The following is an 8,116-nucleotide window of genomic DNA, read 5'->3' on the forward strand; positions in this document are numbered from 1 at the left end:
TCCTTTTGGTACCCATGTATCTGGCAACCCTATGCATGACCGCAGTGGAGGCCATTGAACCAGGACCAACACAGGGAGAGACAAACAGACTTGTACATCTTGGTGTATAAAGAGCATGTTCTTCTTACTGCTGCTGTTGTTGTTTTGAAAGGCACATCTTTAAATTTGAAGAGAGAGTTCTTTCAACATCTTACATCTAAAAAATGGGCTACAGTCCATAAATATATATGTCATATAAAATGTGCTAGTCTTTAAGGTGCTATAACACTCCTTGCAGATTTTGCTTCAAGAAACTAATCCTTTACACTTCAATATGCTGATTAAATTTTAAAATATAATTCAAATACACTTCTTAAAAGTATGTATTAATTGTATTTATGCTGTCCAATGCCCTGAAGACAGCACACATGGCCTTTCCCCTGACTTTTATCCTCAGAATAAATTTGTGATATAGGTAAGTCTAAGAGACAGTGTCTGGTAACAAGCTCTCTGAGAACTCGAACTTGGATCTCTCAAGTCAGTCAACACTTAGCTCACTACCGTGTTTCCCCAAAAATAAGACAGGGTCTTATCTTAATTTTTGCTCCAAAAATGCGTTAGGGCTTATTTTCAGGGGATTTTTTTTTCATGTACAACAATCTACATTAATTCAAATACAGTCACGTCATCTTCTGGTTGCTGCACAATGGTGGAGGGCGGGGTTTCACTTCACTGGGGCTTATTTTGAGGGTAGGGCTTATATTACGAGCATCCTGGAAAATCATACTAGGACTTATTTTCAGGTTAGGTCTTATTTTCGGGAAAACAGGGTATATCACAATGCATTTTCTGGAAAGGGATTCAGACATGATTTTCCTAAACTCACACCAGGGCAATGCCTGCATAAGCTGGAAGAAAGAATGCTGAAACTGCAAGGAGTTCACATGAAAACTATGTGGAAATTTCAACAAGTAAAACACAGTGATCTCAGCCGCGTTGGAAACATCAATACAGCTATTTGGAATTTTCCAGTGCCTGGAAATGTTTTTATGTTTTTTTCCATGGACTAGCTAGCCTTCACAAACAGCAAAGAAATAAGACACATACACACGCAAACCCCTTGCTAATGCATTAGCTTCGTTAACACATTCCAACAATGCATAAAAATAGTAATAAAGAAAGTAAAAAAGAAAATGACAAACCACAGTGAACAAACACTTTACTCCACAGCAGACAAGTAAACCAACAGATTGCAAAAGGACTTTCCACATGACAGTTCACGAATATGTTGCTATATTTGCAGCTTTAAATTTCAGGCTTCCTTCTTCTTCCTCACCTGCAAGGCCTTTTTAAGGAGAGGGACAGAGAAATTGCCCTGAGTCTCATTCATCAACTGGCACAAGGTGGCACTTAAGAGTGGTCTCCAGTTATTTCTGCCTGATGTCTTTCAGTGTTTTTAAAAGCCCTGCTCCTCTGTGTCAGTATGCTTTTCCTGCTGTAGAGCAGGAGTGGGAAACTGCCAGCTCTGGGGCCGTATCTGATTCTCTGTGCGGGCCAATTCCCATCCTCTTGGCTTCTTCACTTGCTAGCAGAGGCTAGCAAGATCTTATGCTAGAGCCTGGAATTTAGCAGAAATATAGGCTCACAGATATTCTGGCTAAACTGTGGACTCTAGGAGGCTAAGAACTTGATTCGGGTACACTTGATATCTGGAAGCCTTCCAGCTTTTAATGAAATCAGCTCAAAAGAAAGTTGGTGATGCTTCAGGAGGAAGCTTCGAGGCAGCTTCAGGTAGAGATGGAACAGTATGTAGACCTGCACCAAAATGAAATCTACATCAATCTCTTGCCATTTTTATGGCATTCTTGCAGTGGCCAGCCTCTCATGAGTCCTGCACCCACCTCCTATTTCTCAACCAGATCATAATCCGTATACTGGCTGATCCTTTCTGATGGTCAAGGTGTCAGCAAACAACAGAGGATACACTAAGTTACTTCTGGGAGATAGCAGCGAGTGCTTTGCTTTTAATTACTTTGGGCTGAGAAACGGAAGATGCAGATGATCCCTTAGTGGGATTTCCTGCCTAACCAACTCCTTGCCTGGGATTCATGTCATCTTGCCTGTAACTTTCCATGGTCTTGAGAGGCTCATTTGATCCTCTGACCAGAAAGGCCTTTGCTTTTCCATTTTTTTTCTAGTTTAAACCTCCCTGTTTTGGAACTGTGGCTTCCACAGCTTCCCTTCCAAACAGGTTCCCGTTGTTCACCAGCATCTCTGTGCCAAATCTGTACCACACATAAAGGTGTTGGCAGAGGTAAATCTTTGCAGAGGCAACACAGTTGCCGGGGAAACTCAAGTGGGAAATCAGACAAAAATTTGGGGAAGATGCTGATGCACTCATCCTGCTTGTCGGATTCCACTTCTTAGTCACTGTGCGAATCCAATAACAGACGAAAAAAGCAAACAAAAATCCCATTTGTTACTCTCTCCTGTCTCCTTCTGTATTCAGGAGTTTTCTATTTAGCTTTTCTTCTTAAGTGATTCAGCACATATGCACTGCCCTAATATTTTTTTTAAATCACTTCCTCAGCCTCTCCACAGAGCTGAGGAAGTATTTAATTTGCCAATATCCTAAAGAGCCTCTCTTATTTGGCCACTTCATGATACTGGCAAATTGACAGCAGGCCAAATAGAGTCACTCGGGTCCATATGCCATCCAGATGCAAGGATTACACCAAATGGCATACTGAACCTCCTAGCAATTCTGTTCAGTCTGATCCATCCTATTCCAAAACAGGTGTATAGACAAGCCCGGCGCATTCTAACCGTGAAGCCATTCTTATATCTAAACAATCTTCTCCAATTGCCCGTCAGGAGACATTCCAGTGACCAAGGCTGAGGTTCTTATTACAAAAAGAAAATAAGGGAAGAATCTCAGAGAAGTAAATCAGGTTACAAGGAATGTTTTTGCCCAGAGGCTGTTCTGGAAAGGTAGGCAAGATACAACAGGGACGAGACGTCTTTAAGGTCATTCCAGGATATCCCTTTCACTTCATCACATCTAAATCTATTATTTTGCTTTGCCAGCTATAGCACATGCCTCTCCACACATCATTCTGCAAATTCCAAGAGGAAAAAACGGTACTCTGGGGCACTTAGTGTTTTCCTGCTCCTCATGGGAGGGTAGCAGAGATAATACTGCTCTAATTCTTCTTTTAATTGCAGGTGTGGGATTACCAGTCCATAGACCATCATACACAGCCATTCCATTCTTAAGCTTTAACCTGCACAGACCGACCAGACCACATTTTTCAGTGGAATATTTGCAAACAGTCGGGTGCAAGGTCCTCCGGAACAAGACTAGGTTTTCACAGGCATGTTCTGGTTCTTGCTGGAGGCCAGAGAAAAATAACATCCAGATACTTTTCTGCATTCCTTTAAGATCAGGCAAGGATGGATGGCTACGGGTCTTCAGCTAATAACACATTCCTCATCTTTGGCTATGTGTCTAGGGCTGGTGGGCATTGTTTGTCACAGTATCTGAAGGACCACAGCTGTGCATCCTGCTATACAGAATCAAACAACTAGCAATCCTAGAACAAGATGTAAACAAAACTAGTGATTGACCACAGGAAGGAGGCTATGAGGCTATAACAGGCAAATGGCAGGTCAGAAAGAAGAACCAACGGGCCAATTAACCAGTCCCACAAAGAATGGAATATACATGGGAAATTGTCTTACACTGAGTCAAATCACTCTTGCTAAACCTTGTTTAACTCATAATGGCAGCAACTCTCCAGGGTTTTAGGCAGCATTCTTTCCTCAGCCAACACAGAGACACTTTTCATTCTCAAATAGCCTCTCATTCAAATCCTGACTGGGCCTGACCCTACTTAACTTCCAAAATTAGATCTGATCAGTATGTTGAGGGTGGCATCATGGTACCTAAGGCTCCAATGACAGAAAAGCAAATGTGGCAGAAGATGTGATATTCAGAGGAGGGAGGTACTGGATGTCTTTCCAACACTAGGCTCCAGAAATGACTAGCAAACATACTTTTGAACACAAGAGGGTGCTAACAGATGTTTTCAACCACATCTCATTTTTGAAGAAACAAATCTTAATTCAGTAGGCTGAGGAGAAACTGTCCTGGCCTTTAGGGAAGTGAGGCACACCCCAAACACTGTCACTAGTTTCTGTCTTTTCACAAAGGCTGCTAGGACTGAGGCATTCTGGATCTGCCTCTTGAAGAGGCATTACACAATATACAGTATATGCACTCCACGTCATTTCCAGAATAGTCTTGAAGGATAAATTCGACACCTCTGGTGTTGGAACATCTGAAATATCCACCCCAGCCAAAATGTGCAGTGTCTAGAAAATTAGTCTAGTTTTCAGGATGACATGATGACATCATCTCAATTCAAAATTACAGAGACACGGCTGAGAGGGAAATACATAAATGTGGGAAGCATGAATTAAGATCTCATGCACCAATGCTACAGCCAAAGTGTAAGAAACCATGTTTCAAATGGCTTGGAATATAATCTGAAATTAATGCACCAGAATTCACAAAACGCATCTTCTGGCTAGGTTGACATTTTGTTAAAAATACCTTGCTTTTTAGTCCTCAGGGCAGGGATGAGGAACTTCAGCTCACTTTCATTTGTTTTTGAATGTCGCCTCCCAAAAGCCTCAGGCAGCACCAAAAATGCATTATGGGAATTGTAATCCAAAAATCTGGCAGAACACTGGTGCCACAGTCTTGCCTGTTCTTGCAGACTGCTGGTATATCTGTTTAGCTAAGTTGTGTAATTTGTCAAGTTGCTCTAATGGCTCATCAACATAATACCCTTCATATTATTTTGATGCCTATACTATACATGCATGTGTATGTTTGTCTATATGGAATCTACTGGGCTAACAAAATCCTCAGTTCATTTCTGGTGGTTGCCCTCTGTTTGGATTAAGCCAGTAAAATATCTGAAGGAAAGATAATGCCACTATTGGTTTTAAATACTACTGACCTGAGCCACTAGAATACTAGCTAGGTTTAAAAAGTTGAAGAAACAAGAAGTTTCTATTGAGAACACCAACACTGCATAGTGTCTCAAATGTGCTATGAAGGGCAATTGGTCTTCTGCAGTTTGGGCTGTAGAGAAAGCAACTAGGCCACAGACCCAACTTGACCTGGAAAACCAGCACCCAAATGTTAAATGGTAACATCATGTAAAGAATCATGAAAAGAATCGTAGTGTCAAAATATAATTTAAACAACATCCTTGATGAATTTAAAATACTCAACTCAATTGATCATGCACCAGACCAGAAGAACTGTGGACTGAAACCAAAGACATGATTCAGGAACAATGCAAAAAGATAATTCCTGTACTGTATTAAAAAGAAAAGAAAAACCTAGATGGATAACGGAAGAAAGAATTAAAATAGCAAAAGACAGGTGAGAGGAGACAAAAGGAACTATTACAATAACCAGTGCAACAGAGGAGCAAGAAATGCCTGGTGTTCAAGCCGGATTCTAAAAAAGAAGAGGCATTCAAGATTATATTGTAAATATCCACTTGCTACCGGAGTGAACCAAAGAATTTCAGAAGATCAATCTATGCTTCATAAGCTACAGTAAAATCTGTAATCATTCAGAGTAGGATTGTCTACTTAAGATTGGCAGCAGCCGTCCAAACTGTCCCCTCCAAAGATTTCCAAAAACGGAGATCCCAGGAATTGAACTCAACCCCTATCCTTTCATACTCAGAGAAACCAGCAATCCAGGAATTGATAACCAAGCAGGTGCCATTTCTCTAAACAGCACAAAGAGACCCCACACAACTATGGACTTGTATAAAGAACAGAATTTGGACAAAGCTCCTTCTTGCACTGGGGAGATGTCCAAATCCCCTCCAAGGGGAACCTTAGAAGGTTCAGGAAATCCCTCCTCTACTCCTAAAGGCGATCTTGTCCTACATACAGAGCATGTAAAATCTACTGTTTGGGTGACAGTTAACCAATGCCCAACCCCCATCTGTCTTGGGAATACTAGGAATCATTGTCCAAAAAAGTCAGTTTTTCAAGCTCTAGGTACAGTGGGGTCTCTACTTAAGAACTTAATCCATATTGGAAGGTGGTTCTCAAGTGGAAAAGTTCTTATGTAGAATCTGCATTTCCCATAGGAATGCATTGAAAACCATTCAATCCGTATCTGCTCTTTTCCGTCCATAGAAACTAATGGGAAGCTGCTATTCCGCCTTCTGCCACTAGAGGGGGATTTTTTTTTTCCTTAGGTCAGGGAACAGTGTTAAAAGCACTTCTGACGAAGCTAATTTTGAAGCAATGGACTGAAAACCAATTAATCCGTTCTGGCTGTTTTTTTGTTATGTAGAGGTGCGTTCGTACATTGAAGCATTAGTTCCTATGGTTAATACGTACTCTACCACTAGGGGGAGAATTTTTTTTAACCTAAGATGACCTAAGGTTAAAAAAAGAGCAGGAAAGGTTTTTTTTCCTGTTCTTATCTAGAATTTCTGTTCTCAAGTAGAAGCAAAATTTAGCAAACGGAGCTGTTCTTAAGTAGAATTGTTCTTAAGTAGGGACATTCTTAAGTAGAGACCCCACTGTATGTAGTAATAGTTTCTGTAGGCCAGGGATCTCCAAACTTTTCAGTGTGAGGGCCACATTTATGTATTTGTTTATTATATTTTTGCCCTGCCCCCCTAGACAGCGTTTACTCAGGGCGGCTTACAAATATGAAAAAAAATCATAAAATATAATAAAACATCATATATTTTTCACATTTTCGAGGGTCAAAGGAACATGTGTGCATGTACGTATGTAAAATTTAATGCTGTGTAATATATGTGTAAAATACATAAACATACAAACATTCTATACACAATGAAACTTGAGGGCTGGCTGGATAGCTCAGTGATTTAGGTACCTGGCTGTGGAGCCAAAAGTTAGGAGTTTGATATCCTACCAGGCCTTGTAGGAGAAAAGCCAGTCTGTGTGGCCTTGGAGAAGCTGCACAGTTCCAGAACAGTCCCAGAAGAAGGGAACTGTGAACCACTTCTGTGTAGTCAATACTGTACCTAGAAAACTCTGCAAAGGTTCACCATAGCACATGTTTGTTTGTTTGTTTGTTTGTTTGTTTGTTTGTTTTGATTGATTGATTGATTGATTGATTGATTGATTGATTGATTGATTGATTGAGTAAGTGAGTGAGTGAGTGAGTGAGTGAGTGAGTGAGTGAGTGAGTGAGTGAGTGATTTCTATACTGCCCATCTAGCAAACCAGGCCACTCTGGGTGGTTTATACAGTATAATAAAAATATAAAGGAAAAACAATATACAGTACTGTAATAACAGGGCAATAATATAAAATAATCAATACAATATATAAACAGATGAAAATAGTATCAATAAAACATTAAAATAAAATAATGAAAATGTGGTGGAGGGTTGAACATTAGCGAATATCTGGTTGTTTAAGCACTATTATCAGAGTGATAGAGTCTGGGAAGGCCTGTCTGAATAACCATGTTTTTAGTGATCGCTTGAAAGTTCCCAATGAAGGGGCCAGGAAGGTTTCAGGCGGGAGACCATTCCACAATTGTGGGGCTATTGTGACAGAGATAGATCAGAACATTGAGTGCATTGTCAGGTTCCCACCAGGGTCATAGTATTGGGGATTACTGTTGTGAATACCTCCAGTTCAAGATTCACCACTACACCACCCAAGTCTATGTGTGCTGATACAGACAAGCTAAAAGTTGTGTGTTTTTCCTTACTTGTGATCTGTTGTAGAGTTTTGAATTTCTGGAGAATTTCCTTTTTGTTATGAAATAGAAGTACTGTACAGAGATCTACAGAGGAGAATAACTACAAGTTCCCCTGAGTCCACCTCTTTCTTATTAACTGGCACTTACGGTCTTAATAACTCACTCTGAGATATTTTTAGGAGAAAGAATAAAAAACATTTATTTACAGTTGCTTGAAATTATAGATTTGTGTATGTTACCTTCTTTCTGCACATGTACTCAGCAACCAGCTAAACAGATCAACAGCAAAAAACCACAACTGCTGCCAACCCAGAAAAAAGAGGAAAAGAGCAAGCAGGAAACAGGTGG

This window comes from Pogona vitticeps, chromosome 6, assembly GCF_051106095.1.
Source record: "Pogona vitticeps strain Pit_001003342236 chromosome 6, PviZW2.1, whole genome shotgun sequence".
Classification (NCBI taxonomy): domain Eukaryota; kingdom Metazoa; phylum Chordata; class Lepidosauria; order Squamata; family Agamidae; genus Pogona; species Pogona vitticeps.